A 15,603-nucleotide genomic window follows, 5' to 3' on the forward strand; every position below is an offset into this window, starting at 1 on the left:
TTTATCCTTTTTGAGAAACAGCAAGAACACTAGTCAAAAGAGGCCACTGTATTTCGGAGGGAAGTTGTTGAAGTCAGATGAGGAATGATCCCCAGTGACACTTGGTTTGGCCACCCTTCCAACAACTAAGTAGATAAGCAAAGCCTGAGGCAAATAATTGTAGTATTTTATGTGAGAATGTATTTTCACAGAATTTCTTGTTAAATTAGAGACACAATAATCTAACATAGGGAGTCATGATCATGTTAGTCAATACCAGAGGTAGACAATCCCAGAGCTGTCTCCCTGGGAGGAAACAGAGAAACTATTTAACCAGTAGATTTCTGTTCTTTTTTCTTTATTTTTCCCAATGCAATGTATTTTAATGGCATTTCCCACCCATGCATATCTCCTCCAAGGTCCTTCCTACCTCCCTACTGGTGTGACTTCATGTTACTTTTTTCTCTTAAAGGAAAAAAAAAAACCTCAAAAATCTCCAAATTAAAAACAAAAAAAACCCATTAAGGTAAAAGATACCCTTTAAGAAAAAGTCAAACAAAAAGTGTAAAAAAAATACCATTGAGTGTTATTGGTATACCCAGTGAACTGCATTGGAGAAAACGGATTTTCACTTTGCCAACAGGTTTTAATTGCAAATCTCTCACTTACATTAATCAGTGCTGTGACCTTGTCTGGCTTGAACCTGTGCAGGACTTGTGTGTACTCCCATTGTGTCTGTGAGTTCATATGTGTATCAGTACTAATGTGTCTGGAAGATGTAGTTTCCTTGGAGTCATCTACCACCTTTGGCTCTTACAACCTTTCTGTGTCTCTTCAGCATATTTCCCTGTGCCTTGAGAGGAGGCATTTAGTAAAGACATCACATTTAGGACTGAGTGCTCCAAAGTCTCTCATTTGCTGCACATTGTCCAATTTTTGGTCTCTGTGTCAACTACCACAGTCTTCTATAAGAAGAAGATTCTTATTAAGGTTGAGCAATTTACTCTTCTATGGCCTTTAAGAGTCATCTTATTGCTATGTTCCTTTAGCAGAATGCTAGTTGTATGCTTTCTTTTAGAGCCCGTGACCTGTCTAGTCTCAGGTCCTTGGACATTTTGCCAAGTATGAGCTTCCAGATGGGTACCAATTTGATTTTTCCATGTTCAGTGACACAAATAATATGAGTCTTCTGTGATAGCATATTAACACTAGATTATAAAGAATAAGCCATAGTCTTTGCAATTGTCTGTGATGTTTGGTGACTGTGTTGGGGGTCTGTGAAACTCTGTTGACCAATGTCTCAACAAGGTAGAACACATTCATGGTTTTGTAGATTTTACTAGGTAGTATAAAATACTTATTTTGGGCATTCTCTCCCCTATTATATTGTGATTCTATTTACATGTTTTAGAATGCCATTTTAGTTTTGTGTTAGTTGTCTCTCCCCATATTCCCTCCTTTACCCCAAATATGCTCCCATACCACTTTACATTTAATCTTCCTATTCTGGTTTCCTCTTTATTAATTTCTAATATTATATTCTGTTTTTCCTTCCTTGGTATATACCATCTATGTCCAATTCTGGTCCCTTACTAGCTACCTAACCTCTAGGATTATTTGGATGTAAACAAATACATCTAAAGCTTAAAATCTTAAATTAAGCTTTAAATATTAAATATTAAGCTTAAAATCACATATAAGATAAAATATAGAATATTTGTCTTTTTTGTTTAGTCTGGCTTATCTTAGAATGATTGTTTCTGTTTTTATCCACTTTCTTCAGATTTTATAATTTAAGTTTTCTTAGAGATGAACAATATTCCATTGTATAAATGTATGTTATTTTCATTATCCATTTATTGGTTGATAGACAGCTAAAGCATTTTCAGTTTCTTGTTATTATGAAGAGAGCATCAATGAACAGCCTTGCGCAATTATATCTGTAGTAACATGTAAAGTCCCTTGGGTATATGCTCAAGAGTGGTATAGCTGGGTATTATGGTAGATGCATTTTCAGGAATTTGAGGAACCTCCACACTTATTTCCCCAGTAGCTATCATGTTTGTAATCTTATCAGAAATGGACAAGTGTTCCCCTTTCCCCAAATCCTCACTAGCATAAACTGCCATTTGCTTAATTGATTGTGGCTATTCTGACTGGATAAGATGAAATCTCAATGGTCTTTCAACTTGCATTTCCTTGATAGCAAAGGACATTAAACCGTTTAAAAAGGTTTCTTTTCAGTAATTTATTTCTCATTTTTTGAGAACTATTTGTTTAGTTTAATATTTTTTATATATGTTATTTGCTTCCTTATGGTCACTTCTTTTTTTTTTTTATTATCATTTTCGTGCTGTGGGAACTCCTTCAGCTAATAGCCTGTAAGATAGCAGCCCATGTGGGTGTTGTTCTCTAGACTATTTTCTGCTTATTGGGGTGCTCTTAATTAGGTCTCTCATGGGGTATCCTGTGGAATAGGTCTATCTCAGCCAATAATCCTGAAGCTTTCATGGATGTTGAACAATCTGGGCCATTGTTTTAGGGGGTCTTGTTTGATCAAACCATATTATCCATTAAGGAATCCCTTCTGTATGCTGTAAATATGTTTTATTGTCATTGGTTAATAAAGAAACTGCTTTTGGCCAATGGCTTAATGGAGTAAAACCATGTGGGAAATTAGAGTAGAGATATATAGAAAGAGTAAGCAGAGTCAGAGAGACGCTATGTAGCTGCCAAAGGAGAAAGACCAGAGTTGCTAGCCAGAAACTTACTTGTAAACCACAAGCCTCATGGTAAAATACAAAATAATAGAAATTGGTAAATTTAAGATGTATGAGTTAGTTAATAAGAAACCTGTGCTAATAGGCCAAGCAATATTGTAATTAATATAGCTTCTGTGTGATTATTTTAGGTCTGGGTGGCCAGGAATGAATGAGTAGGCTCCACCTACATTTTAGTTCTTTATATACTATAGATATTAATCTTCTTTTAGATGTATAATTGATAAAGTTTTTCACTTTCTGTAGACTGATACATTGCCCAAATGATGAAATCTTAATTACTTAAATATTACTGTGATAAAATACCACAACTAATGAGGTCATAAAAATGAAGTGTTTAATATGTTGATTGTGGTCCTGGAGGGTTGGAACCCATGATCATCATGACCATTTCCTCAAGAGAGAACCCCTGCACCCCTTCACATATTCTGATTATTTCCTTCCTTCCTTTTATTCTTCCTTCCTTTCTTTCTTTCTTTCTTTCTTTCTTTCTTTCTTTCTTTCTTTCTTTTCTTCCTCCCTCCCTCCTTTCTTTCTTTTTTCCTTTTTCTTTTTTATTTGTTTGTTTTTCAAGACAGGGTTTCTCTGTGTAGCTTTGGAGCCTATCCTGGAACTTGCTCTGTAGGCCAGGCTGGCCTTGAACTCACAGAGATCCTCCTGCTTCTGCCTCCTGATTGCTGGAATTAAAGTAGTGCACCATCATCACCTGGATTTATTTCTTCCTTTTTATCCTCATTTTTGGAGTTTGGATCTGTAGACCAGAAAATAATCAGAATACAGTAATCAGAGCCTAATTGATTATTCTTGTGGCTGTTTGGAAGATCAGAATGTGAATGAAAGTATGGAAAGTAAATTACAGGTTCATAAGGTTTCAAAAGGATCCAAAGATTCTGCCATGAATTAGGCAAGGAACCATTTATTTTCATAAAGAAACTGAATGCATTCTGCCCATTTCTTAAAAATTATGTGAAACTGAATTTCAAGTGGATATTGTTGTCTTGTGGAAGAAATATCAAGACAACAGACAATATAGCCTGTGGAAAGGCTATTTTCCACTGTATCTACCAAGATTTACAATTAGGAAGTAAAAAGTAGAACAGAAATATGTGAAAAATGTGCAATTTGACAAGGAAGGAAATATGAATTCCCTTAAAGTTGGGGAAAGAAATTTACATTTTATCCAGGAAAAAGTATAATTTGGTTAAACCTGTGAGCAGGGTAGGTATGAGCAAAGCAGAAAACTCATGCTTTGTACTGGAACAATAGTAACAGTGCATACAAGGCCAGTCACCATGTGTTGACTGATGCAAAAATGTTTCTTGAAAATGAAATTTAAAAAATTTAACTAAATAAAGAGATTATATAAAGCATCTTGTTCATTCAGAGACACCTACATAAGGTCAGTACAGCTATGGTCAAAAGGATCAGTCTATATCTATAATTGAAGCATAAAAGGGCATCCTACACATGTTGCTGCTTTTAAGCTCAAAAGATAAGGGTAACAGAGACTTGTACCAAGGGTACTCAATGTCACTGAGACAAGAAACACAGAAGACCAGAATCCTTGCATAAATGTCTAGAGTGGGCTGTGGATGGAACTGTGAAGATAAGGACCATGTTTCAGGAAGGTTCTAGGATGCTGTAAAGGTACTCTGTGGGATGTCTATCATGAAAAGCTGAAGATGAAAGAAGAATCATTCCCAAGAATGTGCCGTGAAACAACAGAGGGATGGGTCTACCAAAGTCTGTTGGAGTTTAGATGGTACATCAAACATGGAGCTTCATATTTACATGAGGTTTGGTCTTGCTATTGATGTATCTTTCCTTGGTATATACCCATTAAACCCCTTAGGAATGTGCCTGTTTACACTCTGATGTTCTTTTTTTTTTTTTTTTTTTTTTTTTTCTTTTTTTTTTTTTTCTTTCTGATTTTTATTAATTAATTAATTTAATTATTAAAGATTTCTGCCTCTTCCCCGCCACCACCTCCCATTCCCTCCCCCTCCCCCAATCAAGTCTTCCTTCCTCCTCAGCCCGAAGAGTAAGCAGGTTTCTCTGCCCTGTGGGAGGTCCAAGGACCACCCACCTCCATCCAGGTCTATTAAAGTGAGCATCCAAACTACCTGGGCTCCCACAAAGCCATTACATGCAATAGGATCAAGAACCCATTGCCATTGTTCTTCAGTTCTCAGTAGTCCTCATTGTCCATTATGTTCAGCGAGACCGGTTTTGTCCCATGCTTTTTCAGTCCCCGGCCAGCTGGCCTTGGTGAGTTCCCGATAGATCATCCCCATTGCCTCAGTGTGTGGGTGCACCCCTCGCCGTCCTGAGTTCCTTGCTCGTGCTCACTCTCCTTCTGCTCCTCCTTTGGATCGTGAGACTTCAGTCCAGTGCTCCAATGTTGGTCTCTGTCTCTGTCTTCTTTCATCGCCTGATGAAGGTTAATATTCAGGGGGATGCTTATATGTTTTTCTTTGGGTTCACCTTCTTATTTAGCTTCTCTAGAGTCACGAATTATAGTCTCAATGTCCTTTATTTATGGCTAGAAACCAAATATGAGTGAGTACATCCCATGTTCCTCTTTTTGGGTCTGGCTTACCTCACTCAGGATAGTGTTTTCAATTTCCGTCCATTTGTATGCAAAATTCAAGAAGTCATTGTTTTTTACTGCTGAGTAGTACTCTAATATGTATATATTCCATACTTTCTTCATCCATTCTTCCATTGAAGGACATCTAGGTTGTTTCCAGGTTCTGGCAATTACAAACAATGCTGCTATGAACATAGTTGAGCATATACTTTTGTTGTATGTTTGGGCATCTCTTGGGTATATTCCCAATAGTGGTATTGCTGGGTCAAGAGGTAGGTTGAACCCGACTTTCCTGAGAAACCGCCACACTGCTTTCCAAAGTGGTTGCACAAGTTTGCATTCCCACCAGCAATGGATGAGAGTGCCCCTTTCTCCACAACCTCTCCAGCAGAGGCTATCATTGGTGTTTTTGATTTTAGCCATTCTGACCGGTGTAAGATGGTATCTTAATGTTGTCTTGATTTGCATTTCCCTGATTGCTAAGGAAGTTGAGCATGATCTTAAGTGACTTTTGGCCATTTGAACTTCTTCTGTTGAAAAGTCTCTGTTCAGCTCAGTGCCCCATTTTATAATTGGATTGATTAACCTTTTACGGTCTAATTTCTTGAGTTCTTTGTATATTTTGGATATCAGACCTTTGTCAGTTGCGGGGTTGGTGAAGATCTTCTCCCAGTCAGTGGGTTGCCTTTCTGTCTTAGTGACAGTGTCCTTTGCTTTACAGAAGCTTCTCAGTCTCAGGAGGTCCCATTTATTCAATGATGTCCTTAGTGTTTGTGCTGCTGGGGTTGTACGTAGGAAGTGTTCTCCTGTGCCCATGTGTTGTAGAGTACTTCCCACTTTCTCTTCTATCAGATTCAGTGTGTTTGGACTGATATTGAGGTCTTTAATCCATTTGGACTTGAATTTTGTCCATGGTGATATATATGGATCTATTTTCATTCTTCTACAGATTGACTTCCAGTTTTGCCAGCACAATTTGTTGAAGATGCTCTCTTTTTTCCATTGTATACTTTTAGCTCCTTTATCGAAAATCAGGTGTTCATAGGTTTGTGGGCTAAAGTCAGGGTCTTCTATTCTATTCCATTGGTCGACTTCTCTGTTTTTATGCCAGTACCAAGCCGTTTTCAGTACTGTAGCTCTGTAATAGAGTTTGAAGTCAGGGATGGTAATGCCTCCAGACAATCCTTTATTGTATAAGATTGTTTTGGCTATCCTGGGTTTTTTGTTTTTCCATATAAAGTTGATTATTGTCTTCTCCAGATCTGTGAAGAATTTTGATGGGATTTTGATGGGGATTGCGTTGAATCTATAGATTGCTTTTGGTAGAATTGCCATGCCGTTGCTTCCGCCGCCTAGGCCTGCCTGCCGGTGCCTCCGCCGGCCGGAACTGTCTGAGCCCACTCTGATGTTCTTTATTGGAATTATCTAACTTGAAAAATTTTATTTTTGAAGGGATGTAAGCAGAGACTGCACTTTCATTTCCTGGCCACACAGACCAAATAATCATACAAAACTATATTAATTACAACACTGTTTGGCCAACAGCTCAGGTGTATTCCTAGCTAGTTCTTAAATCTTAAATTAACTTATTTCTATTATTTTATATTTTACTACATGGATCATGGTTTGTTACCAAACATCTTGTTTATTGGGTGGCTACATGGCATTTGACTGACTCTGTCTTCTTTCTCTCTACATTCAGTACAGTTTTCTTGCCTAACTGTATTCTGTCCTGTCATAGGCCAAAGATGCTTCTTTTTAAATTAATGGTAATAAAACATATTCATAGCATACAGAGGGGAATCCCATACCATCTCTCCTTTTCTGTTTAAATAAATAAGAAGGTTTTAACTTTAACATAGTAAAATTACATGTAACAAAACAAGTATCAAACAAGAATTACAATTACAATATTTAGTCTATTTGTATCTGACATTTTAGATTTAAACTCCTCAGGTTAGGACAGATATTTAAATAATTTCTGTTATTTGCTTAGACTGGACGTTTAACATTTGTAATTTGGTTGTAGTTCTATTCTTTTTTTTTGCCTTCAAAAATGCAATTTAATATGGTTTATCTAGTATTTAACATGTGTACATTATTATGATAGTGATATCATAATTCAGTTTCAAATACATGTTTGATTTCATTCAACTATGTTAGAAAATTTGCAGAAAGCTATACATGGGAAAGTTCCAGAAAATGTCCATATTCTGTGAGTAGAACTTTTTTTTGTATATATTTTGCCATTTCTTTTTTCCTGGACAATACTTGATATTTGTCCTTATTGGATGTAGTTTTGTTTTAGGTTTAGAACCGTCTTATTTAGACAAAAGAGGGAGGAGCTGTGGGAATTTATTCAGTCAGTATCCTTTTAGATACCAGCCTATTAGATATGGTCTGAGATATTGTAAGCACAGACAGGAAGCGTGCTCTTTCCTCTTTTTCCTTTCATTTGGTTGGTGGTTGGAGTTCAGTTCCCAATTCCAGCACCCACAGAGAAGAGGAATGCAGCCATTTTCTATGGTGAGTGTTCCTTAATAAACAATTGTTATCTTTTATTATGGACTCTTGTGGACCTCATTTAGTTATGCTGCATAGGGGCTCATAATTACATGATAAAAAGGAAAATGTCTCTTGACAGGCACAATAAGTTTGAATGCTTTTCGCCTAGGTAGTGGCTTTGGTTTTGGTTGCAGAAATTTTACAAGATGGTCCTTTTTAAAGAAAGGGAGTCATTGGGTTTGGGGGCTCTGTCTCCTGATCCTGCTTCCTTTCACATTCATCTACTTTCTGATGCTATGGGATGTGATCAAGCAATTTCCAGATATTTCCTCTACATTGAAGGTCTTGGCATTTCCCATCATAATTAACTGTGATCCCTCAAACTGTAATCCAAAATAAGCCTCTTCTCTCTGAAATTGCTTATTGACAGGTATTATTAAAGCAGCTGTGATACTCCTTAGCTTATAAATGTACAATTACATCACCATGCATCACCTCCTCTAATGTATGCAAATATCTCATTCTGTATCACAAGGTCACATGAGATTATAGGAAGCATTTATGCTGATGGCCCAATCTTAAGATCTTTGACATAATGTCTGCATAGTACTTTTTGCTATAAGTTAACATTCACAGTCTTTATGGCTGTTGTTAGGCTACCACAGTCCTCCAATATCTGGAAATCTAAAGTACATTAAATACCCCATTCATTAAAGGATCATGATAAATAGAGAGAGAAAATATTCCAAATCAAAAGAAATTGAATATGACAATTAGTGGAATGATACCTAATCAGAAAAATAACCAACATTTATTCAATAAGGCAAAAAATTTAAAAACTTTCCTGTATCCACTAATTAAACTGGTAACAAAAATGTTCCTATAAGGATACTCTGGATACATGACTTCATTGTGAATTTGTTTAATATTTAATGAAAAATACATACAAATACAGTGAATAGAAGAGGAGAGATTGCTTCTCAAATTACTGTATGAGGCCAACATTGCTTGGCTCACAAAACTGTATAATAAATAGCTCACAAAAGAAGATAATTTCAGACTTAAATATCTTATGAAAATACATTTAAAAATTTCACAATGATTGAGATTATGGAATTCATCAGTATTAAAAATTGATATACATATGTAGAAAATGGAGTCAGAAATGCAAATTTGCATGTAGGAAAATATTCAATTTTATGATATAGTTAATATTTGTTTATAAATAAATATAAGCTATTAGGTGAAATAATATAGAATAATTTAAAATAATATTTTAAGATTAGTATAATTAAAACTGGCAGCTAGCATAACAAAAGCCATTAGGTTCAATATATGTATTAAAATATTTGCCAAAAGTCAACACTCATTTATGAAAATGATGTTAAAAAGCAGTTAACTATTTTCAAAGTAGTTACAAAATATTTATATTCTGGATTCAGAAAGTATTAGCTTAAAACAAGGTATATTTTTTTAATCTCATGACCAAACACAAGCAGATATAATGAAAAAATTACATAAGCCAGAAGTGAAGTAGAACCATCTCTGTCCAAAAAAGACCTAATAAGAATTATAGAAATACTAATCACTTTTGAAATAAATCCTACCTCAATAAGAAAAATGTCCCAATTTGGATCAACCGTCTGAGCTCTTAAGGTCCAAATGAAGAGCAGAAGGAGGGAGAACATGAGCAAGGAAATCAGGACCACGAGGCGTGCACCCACCCACAGTGACAGTGGAACTGATCTATTGGGAGCTCTCCAAGGCCAGCTGGACTGGGACTGAATAAGCATGGGTTGAAACTGGACTCTCTGAACATGGCGGACAATGAAGGCTGATGAGAAGCCAAGGACAATGGCACTAGGTTTCGATCCTAATACATGAACTGGCTTTGTGGGAGCTTAGCCTGTTTTGATGCTCACCTTCCTGGGCCTGGATGGAAGTGGGAGGACCTTGGTCTTCCTGTAGGGCAGGGAATTTGGACTGCTCTTCAGTAGCGAGAGGGAGGGGGAATGGACTGGGGGGAGGAGAAGAGGAGTGGGGATAGGGGAGGGGAGAGGGGGGAGGGGGCAATGTGTGGGAGGAGGGGAGGGAAATGGGAAACGGGGAGCAGTTGGAAATTTTAATTAAAAAAGAATAAAAAAAATATATAATAATAATAATAAAAAAAAAAAAAAAAGAAAAATGTAAAATCATGAAGTGTATGAGTCTTTTTCTGCCCCACCAGGCAGTTCCCAAATAACCACACAGAATTTTCATACTAATTATGAAACGTCTGCCGGTAGTTTAGACTTGTTTCTAACTAGCTATTTTAACTTAAATTGTCCCATATTTATATTAATCTACCTTCTACCATGTGGCTTCTTCCTCTATACTATTTTGTGTTCCTGACTCACTCCTGTCTGTCTAGCTTATTCTTGTTTCCACCCTTCTTTCCAATGTTCTCTCTGCCCCCCACAAATCCTGCCTAGCTTTTGACCATTCAGCTTTTTATTAAACCAATTCAAGTGACAAATCTTCACAGTGTACAAAAAGATTGTTCCCAAAAATTTCCCACGTTTTTTCTAAAGAAAAAGTTTTAAACTATAGCATAGTAAAACTATAAACCATAAGAACAATTACATTTGCAATGTCCTATCCATTTGTACTTGACATATATGGAGAAAATATTATTTATTCTATCTTTATGAGTCCAAAGCTCTGTAACTAAATTACTTTCTATCATAAATAAGGAAGATTATAATTATGACTATCTACTCTTCAATTTTATCAAGGACCCCAGAAGGATATGATATTGCCTTAGAAAACAGAAATGCAGAGCAAGCAACTTCTAAAACTAAAAGAAATGACAGAAACAGTTGGCTGCCTGAAAATTCACCCAAAATTTCTCTGCAAATTTGTGGTATCCACCATCAGCTTTTGGGCCTAGCATATCTGGAAGACTTCTTTGAAGCAGGAATTTTTGAAGGACTGTTCTACCTTGTCTTGGGCAATTTCAGCAGTTACTTTTATTTGTGTCATGCTGGTCCAGTTTGGACAGCATGCTGTCAAAAGCTAAGGCAAGGGCAGTTTCTTCCCAAAATGGCTAGCTTTTGCATAAAGAAATCAAACTCCATATGAAGGGTCTTCAGTGCAAATCATTCTTCTTTTTTGAAGTAGATTGGTGATGCAAGGAGCAGATGTGTCTCATTGTCAAGAAAGCCTTATGTTACTGAACTATTTTAATTGCCATATTCTATAGGTCTTTGAAGTGTTTGAAGATCACCTATTTATATAAAATAGATCTCTGTGTGACCTTGAAAACATACCAAATGTGACTATATTTCTGATAGTATTAGATGATCATTAACCTGTATTTATTTTCCTAAATAACTTTCAATGACTAAAACTTTATATAAACATTTTAAATGAGCTGAATAGGTACAGTATCTTAAATGAGGACAAAAACATATATACAGCATAGCAAAAATAACCTTAAATTTGTATCAGCATACAAAGTCTATGCTGATGTAAAATATTTGAGACTAGAGGTTGATTAAAAATAGACTCAACAATCCACCCTTTTGTCTCATCATCTTTATACTATATCCTGAGTTTCCTTCAGAAATAGATCCTTGATTCTAACTCCTTTGCTTATCTTTATTCCTGACTATAACCAATAACAACTTGTAACCAACCATCTTAAATGATGACAAATATCTGTAACTCATAGAATTATCAAAAGTCATCTACTCTATCGCTTGTGAATGTGATCATCATGTTCTTTAGACTGTTTCATGTTGTCTGGGTGCAGTGGCATTTTTAGGAGATCCTGGGAAAATTTGGATAATGGTCAAGTACTGGGAGAGTTAGCTGTATTAGTTATTGTCCAGTCTCTGGGCAATGGAAAAGTGCAAGATTTCTCTAAAATCTAGAATGGAGCAGTCTGTAAGTCTGTACTGTTTCAGCCATCATACTTAAAGGTGAACTCTGAAGATCAATGAACAAAGAGGCTCAAGGGCAACACACTAAATTCATTGTATTTGCATATAATTTGCAGTTAAATTAAACTCATGGTTACTAAAACTACATCTTTAATAATAAGTTTCATGTGGTAGAGAAATGGTTCCATGGCTAAAAGAATTGAACATTCTTTTGGATGACCTGAGTTCAATTCTCAGTACCTACATGGCAGTTCATAATAGTTTCAGAGCATCCTAAGTCTTCATCTAGAATCCTTAGTTATCAGGCATGCACATGATGCACAGGCTTACATGCAGGCAAAACACCCATACATATAAAAAATAGCATTTAAAATAAATAAATGAAATGTGAAAACTGGTTAATTTCATGAAGAAATGTAAAAATTCGAACACTGACAATAATATAATACTTTTAAAGGAAATGTTAAATCATGTTCCACTGTTGTAGGTCAGAAGGCTAATACTGTTACCATGTCCATGTTATCCACATTAATCCACACAGCACAATCTTTTTTTTTCATTTTTTTTATTCTTTTTTAATTAAAATTTCCAACTGCTCCCCGTTTCCCATTTCCCTCCCCCTCCTCCCACATATTGCCCCCTCCCCACACTTCCCTCCCCCTATCCCCACTCCTCTTCTCCTCCCCCCACACCATTCCCCCTCCCTCTCGATACTGAAGAGCAGTCCAAATTCCCTGCCCTGCGGGAAGACGAAGGTCTTCTATCTACGTCCAGGAAGGTGAGCGTCCAAACAGGCTAAGCTCCCACAAAGCCAGTTCATGTATTAGGATCGAAACCTAGTGCCATTGTCCTTGGCTTCTCATCAGCCTTCATTGTACGCCATGTTCAGAGAGTCCAGTTTCAACCCATGCTTATTCAGTCCCAGTCCAGCTGGCCTTGGAGAGCTCCCAATAGATCAGTTCCACTGTCACAGTGGGTGGGTGCACGCCTCGTGGTCCTGATTTCCTTGCTCATGTTCTCCCTCCTTCTGCTCCTCATTTGGACCTTAAGAGCTCAGACCGTTGCTCCAAATTGGGTCTCTGTCTCTCTCTCGATCCATCGCCAGATGAAAGTTCCCGTGCCATTCTCCTTGGCCTCTCGTCAGCTCTCATTGTCCGCCACATTCAGAGAGTCTGGTTTTATCTCATGTTTTTTCAGTAGCAGTCCAGCTGGCCTTGGTGAGCTCCCAATAGATCAGCCCCACTGTCTCAGTGGTTGGGTGCACCCCTCATGGTCCTGACTTCCTTGTTCATGTTCTCTCTCCTTCTGCTCCTCATTATAACCTTGGGAGCTCAGTCTGGTGCTCCAGTGTGGGTCTCTGTCTCTATCTCCATCCATCGCTAGATGAAGGTTCTATGGCGATATGTAAGATATTCATCAGTATGATTATAGGATAGGTTCATTTCAGGTTCCCTATCCTCAGGTGCCCCAATGAACTAACTGGGGACATTGCCCTGGGCATCTGGTAGCCATTCCAAGTTCAAGTCTCTTGCCAACCCTTAGGTGGCTCCCTTAACTAAGGTATGAGTTTCCCTGCTCCCCTATCCCACCTTCCTTTATCCCCAATCACCCCGATTCCCCCAGTTCCCCTCATCCTCTCCTTCATACTTTTCTCTCCCTATCACCCCTCATCCCTATCCCACCGCACCCCCAAGATTCCAATTTTTTGCCCATCAATCTTGTCTATTTCCCATAGCTGGGAGGATATCTATATGTTTTTCCTTGGGTTTACCCTCTTGTTTAGCTTCTTTAGGATCACAAATTATAGACTCAGTGGCCCCTATCCATGGCTAGAAACCAATTATGAGTGAGTACATCCCATGATCTTCTTTTTGGGTCTGGGTTACCTCACTCAGGATCGTATTTTCTATTTCCATCCATTTGCATGCAAAATTTGAGAAGTCATTGTTTTTTACCGCAGAGTAGTACTCTAATGTGTATATATTCCACACTTTCTCCATCCATTCTTCCATTGAAGGGCATCTAGGTTGCTTCCAGGTTCTGGCTATTACAAATAATGCTGCTATGAACATAGTTGGACAAATGCTTTTGTCATACGATAGGGCATCTCTTGGGTATATTCCCAAGAGTGCTATTGCTGGGTCCAGGGGTAGGTTGATCCCAATTTTTCTGAGAAACTGCCACACTGATTTCCAAAGTGGTTGCACAAATTTGCAGTCCCACCAGCAATGGATGAGGGTACCCCTCACACAGCACAATCTTGATGAGCATTTCTTCATCAAAATTGTTGAATTGAGGTGGCTAGAGAGATGAGTCAGTCATTAACAGCATTTGTTCTTCTTTCAGAGACTCCAATTTTGATTCTAATCAACAACTAAGCTTATGGTCATCTACAACTCCAATTTTAGGGGTTCCAACACCTTCAGAAGATCTTTGGGGGTTCTGGGCATACATGCAGTACTTAGACTTTCATAAATGTCAAAATCGCATTCACATAATTTTTTAAAAAAATTATAAAATTAAAATTGTTGATTTGATATTAAGTTTATTTGGGAGTAAATCAATCTAGAATATCAGGTTTTGAAAGATGTAGTGTTAAGATAAGTGTATTATTATTATTATAAGGAAAGACATGAGTCAATGGAATAGAATAAAATATTTATCAATAGATTCTGACATAAAAGGTCAGTTGAGTTTTGAGAAATTTGGTGTAACAACTTAACAGGAAGAGTGCAATGTTTTCAATAAATGCTAGAAAAGGATGAGAATGGAAAATGGGACAGAGAAGGCATTAAATTTGGGGAAACAGAGCTCATCCCTATTCACACATCAAACAAGCTCATTCAAGTTCAGTTTGACTTTAGAGTTGATGTTAGTAGTTTTCTTCTGGCCTTATGATCATGTAGTTTTGATTTAAAAAAAATGTTCTGACCCTGCCCTAGCTGTTTTGTCTCTAGATGCCATTTTATTAAGCATCTCTATAGCAACATGAAGATAGACGTTTTGGTTTCCAACCCACTGTTTATAAAATCTGCTACATGGTTTCAGTTATTGTTCTGTTACTTGTGTTCTCAAAGTCAATATGACCCTACACTCGGATCTCCTGCTGCTCTTGCACTGGCCTGTTGGAGAACTGCCATAATCAAACCTTGGAAACTTTCTATTCTCTATTATTGCTCCATCCAAAATTCTCTGCAAAACACTATTGTAGTCGTCCTCTGGGTTTTCTTTTTCTTATAGCTTATAATATGTTTATTTTATTTTATATGTACATGTGAGTTCCTGCATGCATGTATGTATACCACATGTGCGCCTGGTGTCCACAGAAGCAAGAAGAAAGATTTGAAACCCCTGGTACTAGAGTTACAGGAGGCTGAGTCACCATATGGGTATTAGGAACCAAATCCAGGTCTGCTGCAAATGCAGCAAACACTCTTATCAGACAAGCCACCTTTTCAGCTCCTATCCTGTGGGTATCCTTTGTATCCTCTGACTAAACACAGATTTTGGGGCCTTTTTTTTTCATCTGCAATGTTTTTTTTTTTTTTTTTTTTTTTTTTTTTTTTTTTTTTGGTTTTTCGAGACAGGGTTTCTCTGTGGTTTTGGAGCCTGTCCTGGAACTAGCTCTTGTAGACCAGGCTGGTCTCGAACTCACAGAGATCCGCCTGCCTCTGCCTCCCAAGTGCTGGGATTAAAGGCGTGCGCCACCACCGCCCGGCGTTTCATCTGCAATGGTGTGCTGGCATTCATGTTATATGGGTCATCTCATTCTCTAAATTTTTTAAGAGTCATCTCTAAGTCCCATAACTTTTGCTGGGTTACAATT

This window comes from Chionomys nivalis, chromosome 11, assembly GCF_950005125.1.
Source record: "Chionomys nivalis chromosome 11, mChiNiv1.1, whole genome shotgun sequence".
NCBI classification, from domain to species: Eukaryota; Metazoa; Chordata; class Mammalia; order Rodentia; family Cricetidae; genus Chionomys; species Chionomys nivalis.